This window comes from Monodelphis domestica, chromosome 2 (genome assembly GCF_027887165.1).
Source record: "Monodelphis domestica isolate mMonDom1 chromosome 2, mMonDom1.pri, whole genome shotgun sequence".
In the NCBI taxonomy this organism is placed as follows: Eukaryota; Metazoa; Chordata; class Mammalia; order Didelphimorphia; family Didelphidae; genus Monodelphis; species Monodelphis domestica.
The window spans coordinates 269,573,723-269,587,877 of NC_077228.1; the positions used below are offsets into that span (position 1 = coordinate 269,573,723).

General features: G+C 39.8%; 1 long non-coding RNA gene across 2 annotated transcripts; it reads left to right on the forward strand.

Moving 5' to 3' along the window:
• Window positions 1-33: 33 nt before the first annotated feature.
• On the forward strand, window positions 34-13,583 carry LOC103101318 (uncharacterized). 2 transcript variants are annotated; one of them, XR_008916507.1, is made up of 2 exons: window positions 34-173; window positions 286-13,583. It is a non-coding gene; the product is annotated as an uncharacterized LOC103101318 (long non-coding RNA). The 2 variants fall into 2 exon arrangements; XR_008916508.1 differs by having other exon boundaries at window positions 40-173; window positions 11,653-13,583.
• Window positions 13,584-14,155: the final 572 nt, after the last annotated feature.

Consider the following 14,155-nt stretch of genomic DNA (forward strand, 5'->3'; position numbering starts at 1 on the left):
GAAAGTTTTCTTTCAAGGCTTATTGATATCTGACCCTGACTCCGCTTGTGACTTCGTGCCCCGGTCACTCCGACCTTCCAGGCCGTTTCTCAGTCTAGCATCCGCCAAGAATCGCTCCAGCCGCTAGTGATTCACAAGACGAAATTATTTTCATACATACGGAATGTGTGCACGTAAGTAACCAACCCTTCCATCAATGAGGAAAGCCTTATGTAAATAATACCAGGTTCGAACCTTTGGGTCACCGAAGTACGAAGAGCTGACTAATCGTCTCTGTCCTTAAAGGTTACCGTGGCAACCAAGTGACGGCCGAAGGGAGAGCAGGTCCTCTGGTCCTGCACAGGGCTTTGCCTACCGTACGGCAAGATGGCGGCCTCCAGGGCGCGGGGAGGCATGCCCTCTCACCTCCTGTCGGGCTAGGGGCATCGGCTCCGACTCTCACTTCTTCGGCCCTAGGCTCCTCGAGGCGGCCGTTTTGTGGGGGGTGACCGGTGGGATTCTAAGATAAATGGAGGATGGGGAACTTGGGGTGTGTGGGACGGTGTTCAAAGTCCTCGACTGGAAACGGTGCTAAAAGGCCTGTAGCCTCCTCTCTAGTCCACTTCGGAGTCGGGCCTGGGGCGTTACGGCCTAGGAAGGGAGGAAAGAGGAAAGAAGGGGAGCCTGATGCTTCTTTCTGATCCCAAGCTTTATTAGAGTGAGAGGAAAGATAAGGAGATAGTACAAGGCTGGTCCTGGGGCAGGTTCTGGTCCCTGGGGGGAGAAAGTAGGATTAACAAGACTGGATTACTTTCTTTTCCCCCTTCTTACTCTCTTTCCCCCAGTTTGGTATTCTCTTCCCTCTTCCTTCTCCCGAATAGTTCTTGCCCATCTTCAGCTGACCTAACATTGGAAGAGCCCGGGAATAGTATTCAGGAGGCTTGGGGTTCCAGGCTGGCTCTTTTAGTTTTCTGCCGGTAACATGGCCAAATATCCCTCTCTTGGCCTTATTCTTCTCTTCTGTAAAATAGGAGGAAGGCAGCTATGTTTCCAAGTAGGTTTGAAATCAGGAAAACCTGAGTTAAAATCCTGCCCTAGATATTTATTAGCTGGGTGACCTTGGGCAAATTACTTTACCTCTGCCTGACTCCTTCATAAAAAAGGGACTATAATAGAACCTACTAGAGTTCCCTAGGTGTATAATCAGGAACAAATGAGATAATTTTTGCAAAGCATTTTGGAAATAAGTAATAGTTATTATTATCTAGATTTCCATGAGGGGTCCCCCCTCCCCCAAGAGATTCTTTATAATTCATCTCATTCCCATGTCCATCTTTATCTCTTGGCATGTTTTTTACCTTAGTTGAGAGGGAGGAGGCAGTCAGTGATTACAGCTCCAGTTCTTCTTCTTTTTGAGGTGTTCCAAGCAACCAACCCCAAAGGTTTGCCCAAGGTATTGGCCATAGCAGCTTGTAGGCAGCCTCTAGCATCAGCACTGCTAGGAAGAGAGCAAGAAAAATGAAAAAGGCCTTGTCCAGGGCCCGAAGAATGGGACCCCTGGGAGGAGCCGGACCCTGGGCAAATGCCAAAAATACATCATCTTCATCCCTATCACCCTCCTCCTCCTCTGCCATCCTGACTGGAAAGCCTAACAGCTGAGCAGATCAAGTTTGATGGGATGGAGATACTAGGTCAGCACTAGTTGGATTAGTGGTAATTTAGGGGGGAAGGAATTTTCTTGCTGCATCTGCCCTCTGTGACCTAATTCTCCAGAGACAGAAATAATAACTATAATAACTTAACATATAGCCCTTTAAAGTTATTAAAGTGATTTACTTGAGTTAGTGAGAGGGCTGGGATCCCTGAGTCAGGTACCAAATGGCATTGGACAGATTTCTGGGGTGAGGGCCCTTATCTGGGCCTTAGCACATTATCAAGAGCTAGGGGTTATCAGGACACCTGGCTCCCTCTAATGAACAGCTGACTGGAGAAATAACATTAGTTAACACCTGTGTAGAGCTACCCAGGCGTCCCTGTCCATCTCCTTAAACCCAGCCCTGTGGAAGGGGCAGAGGAACCTTGATTTTTCTCTATAAAATTCTATCCCCCCACTACTCCCAGAACTCTACTTCCACTACTAGCCTCTGGACTACATCTCCCTGCTAATCCCAACAAAAGCTGAGATGAACAGAGCTTGAGTGACAAATTCTTTTGAAGAGAACTCAAGTCCGATCACAATGGGGGGGGGGGTCCCACACCATTTCATTAATGTAATAATAGAGTAGGCTATTAGACTGAATGATTCCATCACAAGTGTAAAACTAAGTATTAATCACTTTGAAAGAATTTTAGGACTTAGATGAAGACAAATGACACCACATAGGAAACATTTGTGTTCAAAAGAAAGGATAAAAATAAAAAATACATCTGAGATCCTAGTGGCAGAAGAGCTACAATCCTAAGGATTCAAGTTTGATCCAAGCTTGTTAGAGGGTATTTCTCTCTGTGGACCATAATATTGCAAAGATGTTATTGGGTCAGTAGTAGAGTTCATCCAGTTGAAATCAGAGAGACTGGACCAGGAGCACACAGTCTACATAACTAGAGGATATCAAAGACCATGAACCTCATGGCAGAAAGAAATGACTACCTATAAGCACAAATCACTGAACCTCAGAGCCTAGCCTATGCTATACCTAAAGAGTGCTACATGCAGATTCTTCTAAGGAAGAACCAAACTTCACTAACCAGAGATTATTACCCCTTTGCCATGTATGCCTCCCAACCTTTGTATATTACCCTTATGCCCACTCTTTCCATCATCCCTATGTGTGTATTTGTTGGGGTATTTATTCAGACTCAAGGAGGGAAGATTTTTTTCCCCAACTACTCCATTCTTGCGGTACTACCAACCATCCAACTATACCATCATTTGAAAAGGTATTTGAGGACATTAGCTGATTATCACTAAGGAGTATATCAGTAGGTATTACAGAGCCATAGTAGTAGAAACCCACTCCCAAGATCCTGAAAATAGTAGACGACTCCTCTCTGGGAACCCAACTGGCTAATGCAAGTAAGAATTGGGGAAGTAGCCATGAAAAGGGTGTTGCCCTTACATTTGAGCAATTCCATAAGTCTTTAAGACAATGACTATCTCCACTTTACAGATGAAAAAATAGGTCTAGCAAGATCATGTGATTTACCCATAGGTTTGGCCCAGAACTTACTGATTCTCAAGTCTGACTGCATCTGCCAGACCTCCAGGAAATTAGAAGTCTTTCATTCTGATATGCAAACAGCCTCAAATGTCCAGGGTCTGAAGGCCACCCCTACCACCGCCACATTGACTGTTTTTCAAAGCTTGTGACTATCTCCTGATTGGTCAACTGAGAATCAGCTGCCCTTCTATAAAAGTAAATGGGTCACTCTTTTAACCTTTGAGGAGATAAAGCAATGTTCAGTGGAATGGATCTATATTTTGAGAGCACTTGTTTTTTCCCCCTTAGGAGAAGGGACAACTGTGGCAGAGGCAGACTTATATGCACTTGGTTTGGATAGAAGGAAGGCAGGCAGGAAGACAATTGCCACCACTCTGGTATGGGCCCTTATAAAGATTAAAAATGGGAAGACTGGCTGTAGGTTTTAATATCTTATTAATTAGAAAGGAGAGGATGGGAGATCAAGGAAATAGATCATTCCTAAAGAAAGGACTAATATATAGCCTCAATTTAACTGGCTTTCGTCCTATATGCCACAGCAGTAATGCAGGCAGTACTGGAGTCAGCCTCAATACAGAAGTAAAAGAGAGAGTGAAATGTGCTCTGACCTCAGTTTATCAAACTTTCTGCCCACTAACTCTCACACGTCACACCTTGTGAGTCAACTGCCACTCTTCCTCCTTAGCCTGCATGCCACCCAAGGACATTGGCCTGCCTCCTGCCTCGTCCTCTATCCTAATTGCTGGCTTTCCTGCTGACTACAGGGGGCACCAGTTTCAATTCTGTCCTCATTGTCAAAGTCCCCTCAATAACTCCCTTCATATACCCATATCACTTCATGTCTAGACTGTTGCAAAGCCTACTAGTGGGTCTGCTGGCCTCAGGTTTCTCTCCACTAATCCATTCTCCATTCAACCAAAATGATTTTCCCTAAAGCAGTGATCTGATTATGTCATGCCTCCCTTCTCAATAAACTCAAGTTTTAACAAATTCAGTAAATTCCATATCACCTTCAGGATCAAATATAAAATACTCTATTTGGTGTTGATAGCTCTTCATAACCTAGCCCTTTCCAACCTTTCCAGTCTTCTTACACCTTTTTCCCCAACACATACTCTCCCAGTCTAGTGACACTGACCTCCTGGCTATTCTACAAATAGATCCTTCATCATTTGGCTCCTGCTTTTTCTCTGGGTGGCCTCCATACCCAGAATGTTGTCTTTTCTCTACTTTGTCTACTGACTTCCCTAACTTCCTTTAAGCCCAAACTAACATCCTGCTTCTACCATAGGCTTCTACCAAAAGTCTTCCCCAAACCCTCTTAATTCTAGTGTCTTCCCTTTGTTAATTATTTCCTATTTATCCTGTATAGCTTGCTTTGTATATATTTCTTTGCATATTGCCTGTAAGCTCTGTGAGGGCAGTCTTTTGTATCTTTTTTTTTTAATCAGCATTTAGCATAGTGTCTGGCATATAGTAGGTGCTGCTTAAATGCTTATTGACTCATTGATTGGTTCTAATGAGGGAAGACCATATGCAAAAGCAAGGTGTTGGGAGGGAACTTTGGGGAATGAAATGATGGCATGGTTTTGAAGTCCAGAAAGTCAGGAAGAGGGGTAGGAGAGTTATGGAAGGAAGGCTGACTTGGCCATCTTCAAAAAATGGAGGCTTCTGAAGGAACTAATTTATTAAGTACCCACTATATGGCAGGCACTGTGCTAAGAGCTGAAGATACAAATGATTCTTCTCATCTCACTTGTTATAAAAAGAACTGGTGTTTCCTTATTGATTTGAAGTTATTTAAAACCGATTTCAATTACTATGGGGATATCCCTCATGTGGGGAATGGCTAAACAAATTGTGGTATATGATGATGATGTTGGAATGCTATTGTGCTATAAGAAATGATGAAACGGTTGATTTCTATAAGACCTGGACGGACCTACATGAACTAATGTGGAGTGAAATGAGCAGAACTGGGAGAACATTGTACACAGAAATTGAAACATTTTGGGATGATCAAATTTTGCTTTGCTACTGACAACAATAAAATGATTCAGGACAATTCAGAGGAACTTATGAAAAGAATGCTATCCACATCTAGAGAAAGAACTATTGGAGCAGAAATGCAGAAGAAAACATGATTCATCACTTGTTTATTTGGGTATATGATTTGGACTTTGGGTTTTAAAAGATTACTTTATTACAAAAATGAACAATATGAAAATAGGCTTTGAGTGATAATACTCTACATGGGAAACTCAGTGGAATTGCTTGTCAACTGCGAAAGAGGGGAAAGAAGAGGGGAGGGAGACAACATGAATCATGTAACATTGGAAAACATATATAGATTTGTTACTAGAATAAAAATATTTTTTAACCTATTTCAATTAATATCCATTCCAGAATTGAGAAGTCCAATATAATTTATACCAAGATTTCCAATTTCAAAATATATACACTGGTTTAAAAATTACTTCCTAAATTGATTTGTATTTAATTTATAAAACTCGCAGGCACCTAATTAGATGTACCCTTCTAATATAACTCATTTACTTTTTAGTTCCCTGATTTCCATGAAGTTTTCTCTTTTTCATGAATAGGAAAGAGTTAATAGGCAGCTCTTAAGTGGTACAGATATTATTTTATATATATATATATGTCATTAGGTACAGTGGAGAAGATATATAAAAATACAGATTTTTTCCCTTCACTTTGGAATGTTACTGATACTACTATCAATTTAATTTAGATTCTGTTTAATCAGTGAAATTACTGACCCTCCCCCCCCAACAAAACAAAACAATACAATAAATCTGTTACTTTCTAAGTAAGGTGCAAGAAGAGATGTAAATGTTCTTTTCTGCAACTTTCACAGTTCTGGTCTCAATTTTCTCTAAATTCTATAGTGAATGACTTCAGAACTCACTAAAGCATTTCAGCATTTATAAAAACATTCAGATGCAAGTTTGGAAATTCATAGTAGAGGACTTACAATTTTAGTCTTTGATTAGTTTATGATATAATTTTTTGAAGATTTGGGGGAAAGATCCCCCTTCCTCTTATCTGTGTTTCTTTTTTCATAGAAAATTTCTATAATCAGGGCAAATGGCCAGTGGAAGTTTTGCTGTTACAATACCAAATCTATTAATTAATAGAGTTATACTAAAACATCTGAGTTTCTATAATAGGATGCAAATAGAAAAAAATCTTACTATTTTAATACAAAGTTGGGGTCAGTTCCATATTCTAAGCAACTAAGTAAATGAGTTAATGGGTTTGCCACTTGCTAATAGTTATATATTTCTGTATAATGTATATATTAATCCTTAAAATAACTAATTTCTTCAAAGAACATTTGTGGAAAATAAGTTGTTTCCTCAAAAAAAGAAGAGGATAAGACAAAGTTGTAAAGGTTTTTAAATTAACTTTAATAAAGCAACAAGATTAGACTGTTAGAAGTCTAAAAACTAAGAGATAGACACACACATACAATTGGTTTCCAAATGTTTTTAATGGGAAATATAGGCCAGAGAGTGTTTTCATAATACATTTCCAAAGTTGGATGAAGATTTTTACATATAAGTTTGCATTAATAATTGTAAAGAATTTTAAATCATGTCCTTTTTTCTTAGTTTGAAGTCCCTATCTGATAATATTAAGGGAAAGGAGGTCTCATTTTCCAAGTCAGCCCTCTTCCTTCAGCTTATGGATGACATTGTCCATATCAGAAACAGAAAGAAAAGAGACTGGGATACCTGGGCAAAGATCTGGCTTTACTGTGAGAAAAGAAATCACAGGCCAGAGTTTTGCATACTCTCCAGTGTGAGACTCAGAGTTGCAAAATACACACTACATACTTAATTTCATGTTTGGTCCTAATCCTGCATTTCTGAGACATCTCCAACCCTCAAAACATCTGGAGGCCTTCTAGGGCAATTAATCTGGTCCAGCTGGTTTAGGTGCCCATTTACAGCGCACCCCCCCCAATTCTGTTTAATATAAAGAATAGCATAATGCACCTATACTCCTTTTATTTATAGCCATAATACACTCAGTAACCAATTGCATTTTGATTCTAGTTCTCTATGGATACTAATCATCTCAGGTCAATTCTTTGTCTTTGGCACTAAGGCATATAGTACCCTTCCTGAAAACTGGTACTATATTTGTGGTATCAGCTGCCTAAATACTCCCTGTTTCTGTTTCTAATCACACTGAGACTATGGGGAAACATGTTATTCAGAATGTAGGCTCATACTGGCATAGGAAGTTTAGGAGAGACTATGTAGCAGATAATATAGGTGGTTAACTCTTCCTCCTTCAGGAGGTTTTTATAGTCTCATATTCCACCAATACGGATACATTTCCTTATGAACTCTCAGAAATCTTTCTCTTAAACTTCAGAACTTAGCCCAATTTACCTCCCAGGTAACTGGGTAACTTCAGCACAGGCAGGTTCCTATTGGTGGGGACACCCTATGGCAGTGATGGTGAACCTATGGCACAGGTGCCAAAGGTGGCTCACAGAACCCTCTCTGTGCATGCAGCTGCTGTCCCCCACCCCCCAGTTCATTTTTAGAAAGAGACTCTGGTGGAGCTGCTCTCTTCTCCACTGTACCTAATGACAGCCCCTCCTCCTCTGCCCAGCAGTCCAATGGGAGTGCTTTTTTCTCTGCATGGAGTAAGGGGGAGTAGGTCCACCCTGCATTCAATGCAGGGTAAGGCCATAGCACATGGCCTCTGGGTGGGTGTGGGGCCTGGCACTCTGTCTCTAAAAGGTTCGCCATCACTATCCTATGGGAACCTTGAGTTTGGGGCCTCAGCAAGCTTCATTCTGCTTCTGTGCTCATTTTGAGGCCTAGCAGGACTCATTCTGCCACTATACCTGGGTTTTTCTTCTAACCCCCACGTTTTCCATCTTTGGGGTCTTGGCAGACTGCCACTGTGCCCTTCTCTGACCTTAATTATGGAACAAGCTCCTTCATTCCTTTTATCCCATGAAACCCTTTTAATTGGGAAAAGTTCAACTTGCAGGACTTAAAAAGGAAACAATTATTCTGTCCTTTAATTGAATTCATTTTATAAGAGGGAAGGAAACTCAGTCAGGAAAGAAAATCAAACTGCCCCAAATGGGTTGCTTTTTAACAATGGCAGTTAGAAGCAGTTAAAAGAGAAGCCACAAATAATCTGACTTTGGTTAAAAGAATGCTTAAGTAAAATGAAAGTAGAAAGCTACAAGGTAGAGGATCAGCTCCACTCCTTGCAGTCAGACTTAATTCTGTTCTGTAATAAAGTCAGCTGATAATTTATTTTAGCTAAATTTGGTTATTTCATTTTTTCAAACTGAAAAAGTTAAAGCTAGCAAGTATGTGATCATTTGTTTTGGTTAATTTGGCTATATCATTATTGTAAGAAAATCTTTGTTTTGTGCCCTTTTTAGTGTTATTTGTAGATTTTGTTACCTTGAAAGATTTCTAACAGGGAAAATGCAGTCAAGCCAGAAAGATTGCTAAAAACTGCAGTCAAAGAGCTAATATGTTGGGAAAAATTAATGAAGTATCATACTTAAGAAATAATTATCCCAGTGAACAGATAAAATAAATGAGGTGGTTTAAAGATGGTACTTCAATATATTAATATGAGAAAATCACACAGCAAAAGTGATAAACAAAATCTGCAAATTGAGACAAACTTTCTTGTACAAGTTGTTCTCTAGTCTGGCTATTCCTTGACCTTATTATAGAACACAAGGTGGAGCATGTGCTATTATTAATCAGTCTTGTTGCTTCTACATCAACCATTCAAGTGAAATTTATTGCCAATGTACACGTTCTCCAAGGATCCTGTCCAAGACTAATTGAAGAGCAGATGAAATGATTTTCCATCCATCCCTGAAGGAATCCACTTTCTTTGGTTGCCTCTGTATTCAACTGATTTTCAGAGATAGTTATTTTTGCTACTATAATTGGGTGATTCCTTAACCTGCCTCTCTGAGTTGCAGACCTATGATGCTTTGTGCTCTGATAATTAAACTTTGGTTACTTCATCTTAGGTATGGTCGTGACTGTTTTTAGTGTTAGTGATCTTAATAACCTTACTTTCAACACGCATATTACTTTTAGAAGAGATAGTCTTACCACTGGTAGCCACAAATTGAACCAGTAGGGTGCATGTATAAGAATCATCATCCTGTTTCTTACAAAGTTACTGAATTGTGGCCTACATCAAGGTCCATGCCCAAATCTAGGTCATGGATCAGGCCCACATCTGCTGACAAGTCTCCAAGATTGCCCTGGAAGCCTGATTTTGAGTCAAAGATCTTGCCCTCATCTGGATCTGGTAAGGTCTGACATATAATAAGTGGTGCAAAGGCAAGAGCAGTCATCACTCTCTGATTATGGGTGGGAGGGAACTAATATACAAAATGATGAACTTTTCTCAAAATGCAGAAGTAAGCACTTAAGTTTCATATTTCCTAAGGAACATATACTTTTCCCCAAAGCCATGTCACTCTAAGCTAGCCTAAGTTTTACTGAGTAGACATCCTACTTGGCCTATAAGGAATAAAATGTATTGGGTCAGAACTTTGTACCAAGAATGTGAGCCCATAGTAACCAGTCAGTGGTAAACTAAGAGAGAGGTGGGGGATGATCATATAGGCAACTGCATCTGCTGCCAGGGCACACTTGCCATACTTGGGCATGTGCCCTTTCTCATGAGAAAGATAAATTTGCCTCTATTCACCTCAGTGGCCTTTAGTTATTCTTAAACAGTGTTGTTCCATACATAATAAATGTAAATCCTAGCATGTCAAGTATATAAAAGAGAGCACACTGCCCTGGTATAGTAGTGCAGTGGGTAGAATTTGATACAACACTCTTCCTTGAAAAGGACACAGCTTGATCTAAAGCTAGGAAACAATGGAGACAGAACACAGGGAACTTATAAAGCATCCTCTTTATCTTGTCCCCTTTTTGGAACCTGAGCAATCTTAGCATGAGAGCCCTGAATACAAGTTTTTTCCTTCCACATTAATGGGCAGTTGGGATTGTCAGCAGTATTGAGAATAGTTCCTCCCAGAACAGCTGAGTGTCTCCAGTCCTGTGAACATTTTTAATGTAGACAGTGTCACCTGTCTGGAAATCATGCAATGAAAAGTGCTCCTTTAACCAATCATAGTTTTAAGTTCTCTATTCATTCTCTCAGCTTGACCTGAACTCTGAAGGTGATATGGGATATTGATAGTTTTCACACTGAGAGAGGAATGAACCTAGGGTCAGAGTTGAATCTATAGAATGAGTCCTTCTATCAGAATCAATAAAAGCTGAAGGTCCAAATCTAAGAATAATTTTTTAAAGTAAGATCTTAATAACAAAGGCTGATGTAACCCTAGAAATGGGGAAAACTTCAACCCATCTTGTAAGGTGATCAACAATAATAAGGCAATACTTGGAAATAGTTGATTTGTGCATGTTATATAATAAATTTGGAGATGTTCAAATGAGGTATAGGCTAAAGAGTGAACACCAAATATCACCTTTCTAAAGGCATGTTGATTATAAGGCAATATGTATGGCAAGAAGCATATATATGTTTAACAACAGAGGAAATACCACCAGGGTCAACCCCAACATGTTTGAATGTGTCCACCATTCCCTGAGTACCAAAATGCCCCATTTTATGTGCTGAAAGATAAATTTGGTGATAAAATTTCTTAGGGAGAAGAGGCTTACCAGTTTTTGTGATCCAAACCCCAGGTACTTACTTTGCATTAAACTTTGTCTTCCAGGACTCAACTTCTTTCTCACTGTAGATAAGGGAATTGACTTTATTCTTGAGGAGGTGCAATGTTCCTTCTTCAGTGAAAAGAGTTGTATGGGTAGAGTAAAAAAGCAGGGCTATTGATAACAGCAGCCTTAGCTGTCATGTCAGCTGACTCTTTGCCAAGAAACACTGGATCAGTGTCTCCAGTATGGACTGTGCAATGAATGACAGAGAGAGAGCAAGCTAGGAAGCTCAATAGCTTCCAGGAGATCACAGATAAGGTCAATGTTTGCTGTAGTTTTTCTAGAGGATTTAAGAAAACCTTGTTGCAACCAGAGATTTTTACTGCCTGTGAGAGCAATGAATTCAAGTGCATGGGTCCTGAGGTGATGAAATGGTAGAAAAACAGACTAGAAAAGGTCTCAATCAGATACCACTGAAGCACCGATGTAATGGACCCTATCCCTCATAAAGGAGAAGCCTTCAGTATAGAGTGTCAAATCTGGATCAGCAAGTGGAGCATCATCAGTGAGGTCTTGTTGAAGTCTTTCAGCCATATTAACAACAAGGCTGCAACCATATAAAAGAAATACATCATCATCTGACAAAGTAATCTCTGGTAGGAGTGAGGCAGGATTAAGGACAGAACACCTTTTAATGGTAACATTTTCTTTGTGTCTAGCAGATCTCTCCTCAGAGAAAGCCTGGATCCCGTGTCTCAGCAATAAGGCTTCCATCTCATAAAGGCACAGCACAATGAACTGAAAGCCTAGGACCAGATCACAAGCCTTGTCTACCATTAGAGCAGCAGCTGCCATAGCCCAAAGGCATGGAGGTACCTCAAGGTGATGACATATAGCTGGCAGGGGTGAAGGGATGGCCCAAGTTCTGGGAGAATACCCTGTATGCTACATTCTTCTGCTCATGGCAAAGAGGAAAAAAGACTTAGTCTGAGAGGCCCAAAGCACATCTTGGGAGGAGAGACTTTTTGAGAGTGTCTGTCAGGTATTCAGGCTGCAAAGCCAAAGATTCTGGAACAGAGTCTTTAGTTATAACAGTTAATGGTTTAACAATCTCACCAATGCTGGGTTCCATTGAGAACAGTAATCCATGCTGCCTAAGGTGGCATGTAGTAGTTCCTTAGTCTTCAGGTTTTCCAACCTCTATATGGTTTGAACATGCTTTGGTGACCCTTGTTGGAGTTTTATGATAAAAAGAAAACCTAAATATTCAACTGAAGGGAGACATCATTAGACTTTACATTTAGAAATCTTATGACCTCTTTCATAAATTGTAATAACAGGTGAATGCTGTCCTTTTCACAAATCTCATCATCAGGAGAGACTAATAATAAATCATCAACATCTTGTACTAGCATAGAGCCTTGAAAGGAAATTAAAGATAAGTCTAGTTTCTGAATTTGAGAGAAAAGAGCTGGACTTACTACATACCCCTGAGGAACTCTTGAACAGGTTTAATTAGTCCTTTTCCAGGTGGAATACAGATTCACTTATCAGAACACTGAAAAAGGCTAAACATGAATCAATTATGGTAAAGCATTTGGCTATACATGGAATGGTGAGACAATGTAGCCAGATTGAGAACTACTAGATGTCTGAGAGGAATAACATAAGAATTAATAGCACAAAGGTCTTATACAAAAATATACAAGTTTACCATCAGGACCTGGTTTGGGTTTCTTAACAGAGGGTATGGAAGTGTTATATGCCAATTAAAATCCCTTGATCAATTACTGCATTAATTATAGGTTCAATTTCTTCTATAGTTTCTTTGTACAATGAATATTATGGCTTAGTGAGAAGAGGATCACCCTTTACTTCAGTAGTAACAAGTACAACAGAGACTGATACCCAATGGCACAATCAAATATCATGAACTTCTCTACTAGCAGCAGTGCAATGATCTAGGACAATTCTGAGGGACTTATGAGAAAGAATGCTATCCACATCCAGAGGAAGAACTGTGGGAGTAGAAACACAGAAGGAAAACACATGATCAATTAAATGGTTTGATGGGGATATGATTGGGGATGTTGACTTTAAATGATCACACTATTGCAAATAGTAATAATATGGAAATAGGTTTTGAACAATGATACATGTAAAACCCAGTGGAATTGCTCATTGACTCTGGGAGTGGGGAGCGAGGAGGGGAAGGAAAAAACATGAGTCATGTAATCATGGAAAAATATTCTAAAGTAATTAACTAAATAAATAAAATTTAAAAAATAGTAACAGGTACAGCTGATTTGAAAAGTCTCACATTATTAGAGGATTTAGCCCAATCCAATTCAGGAATAGTAGGTCTAATCTGTTTAGTAGCAATACAAGCAATGATAGCTGGTTCTGAATCTAGTAACAGAATAAACACAGAAAGAGAATCTTCTGGCAGCTCTAGACCAATCAGGTAAACATTCAATAGTTAACTTTTAGTTTGTGGCATGAACAGGAAAGAATGACTTATTATCAAGGGACCAACATGTTATAACCTGTTTGGAGGCCAAAACCTTTGTACACCAATTACACCAATAATATGTAACCAATGATATCAGGTGAATCTGGCACTGAAATTAAAACAATGAATCTCCCACATCTAGTAAGCAATCATAGACAATGTCATCTGTTGTAACAAAGATGTAAGACTGGGGGAGAGGGGGGATAAGAGACTGAGACGACAAGTGCCACAAGGGCAAAACAAATTCTATTTCTAGCTGTGATTCATCCTTTTACCCACCCCCATCCTCCCACTCTATACCTTCATGCATCATTTCTATGAGGAAAGCTGAAGTTCCTGCTTGTTGGCACAGGACTAGGTGAAGAGAATCTAAGCTGTCTTGCCTTGTTGTAATTCCTTTGTAATTATCTTTCTGGTTTCATTTATTTATCTGGTTGTTTGTTTTGATGACACTGCTTTTTAGCAAGGTGGCCCATTTTTCCACAGTTGTAACAATCACGAGGTTAACCTCTGTGTGTCTTAGATGCAAATATAGGTGTGACTGCAAGGATGCTTTTAGAGCCTGATTCTTTTTTTGTTTCATCATTTTTCTTTTCTCTCTCAAGGACATACAGAGCTATGACTTTAAGCCCATCAATATTCTTTTCATACCTCCTGCCTCAGCCTGGTAGTTTCCAGATGCAATGTTTTAGCTATCTCAGCCCAATACCAAT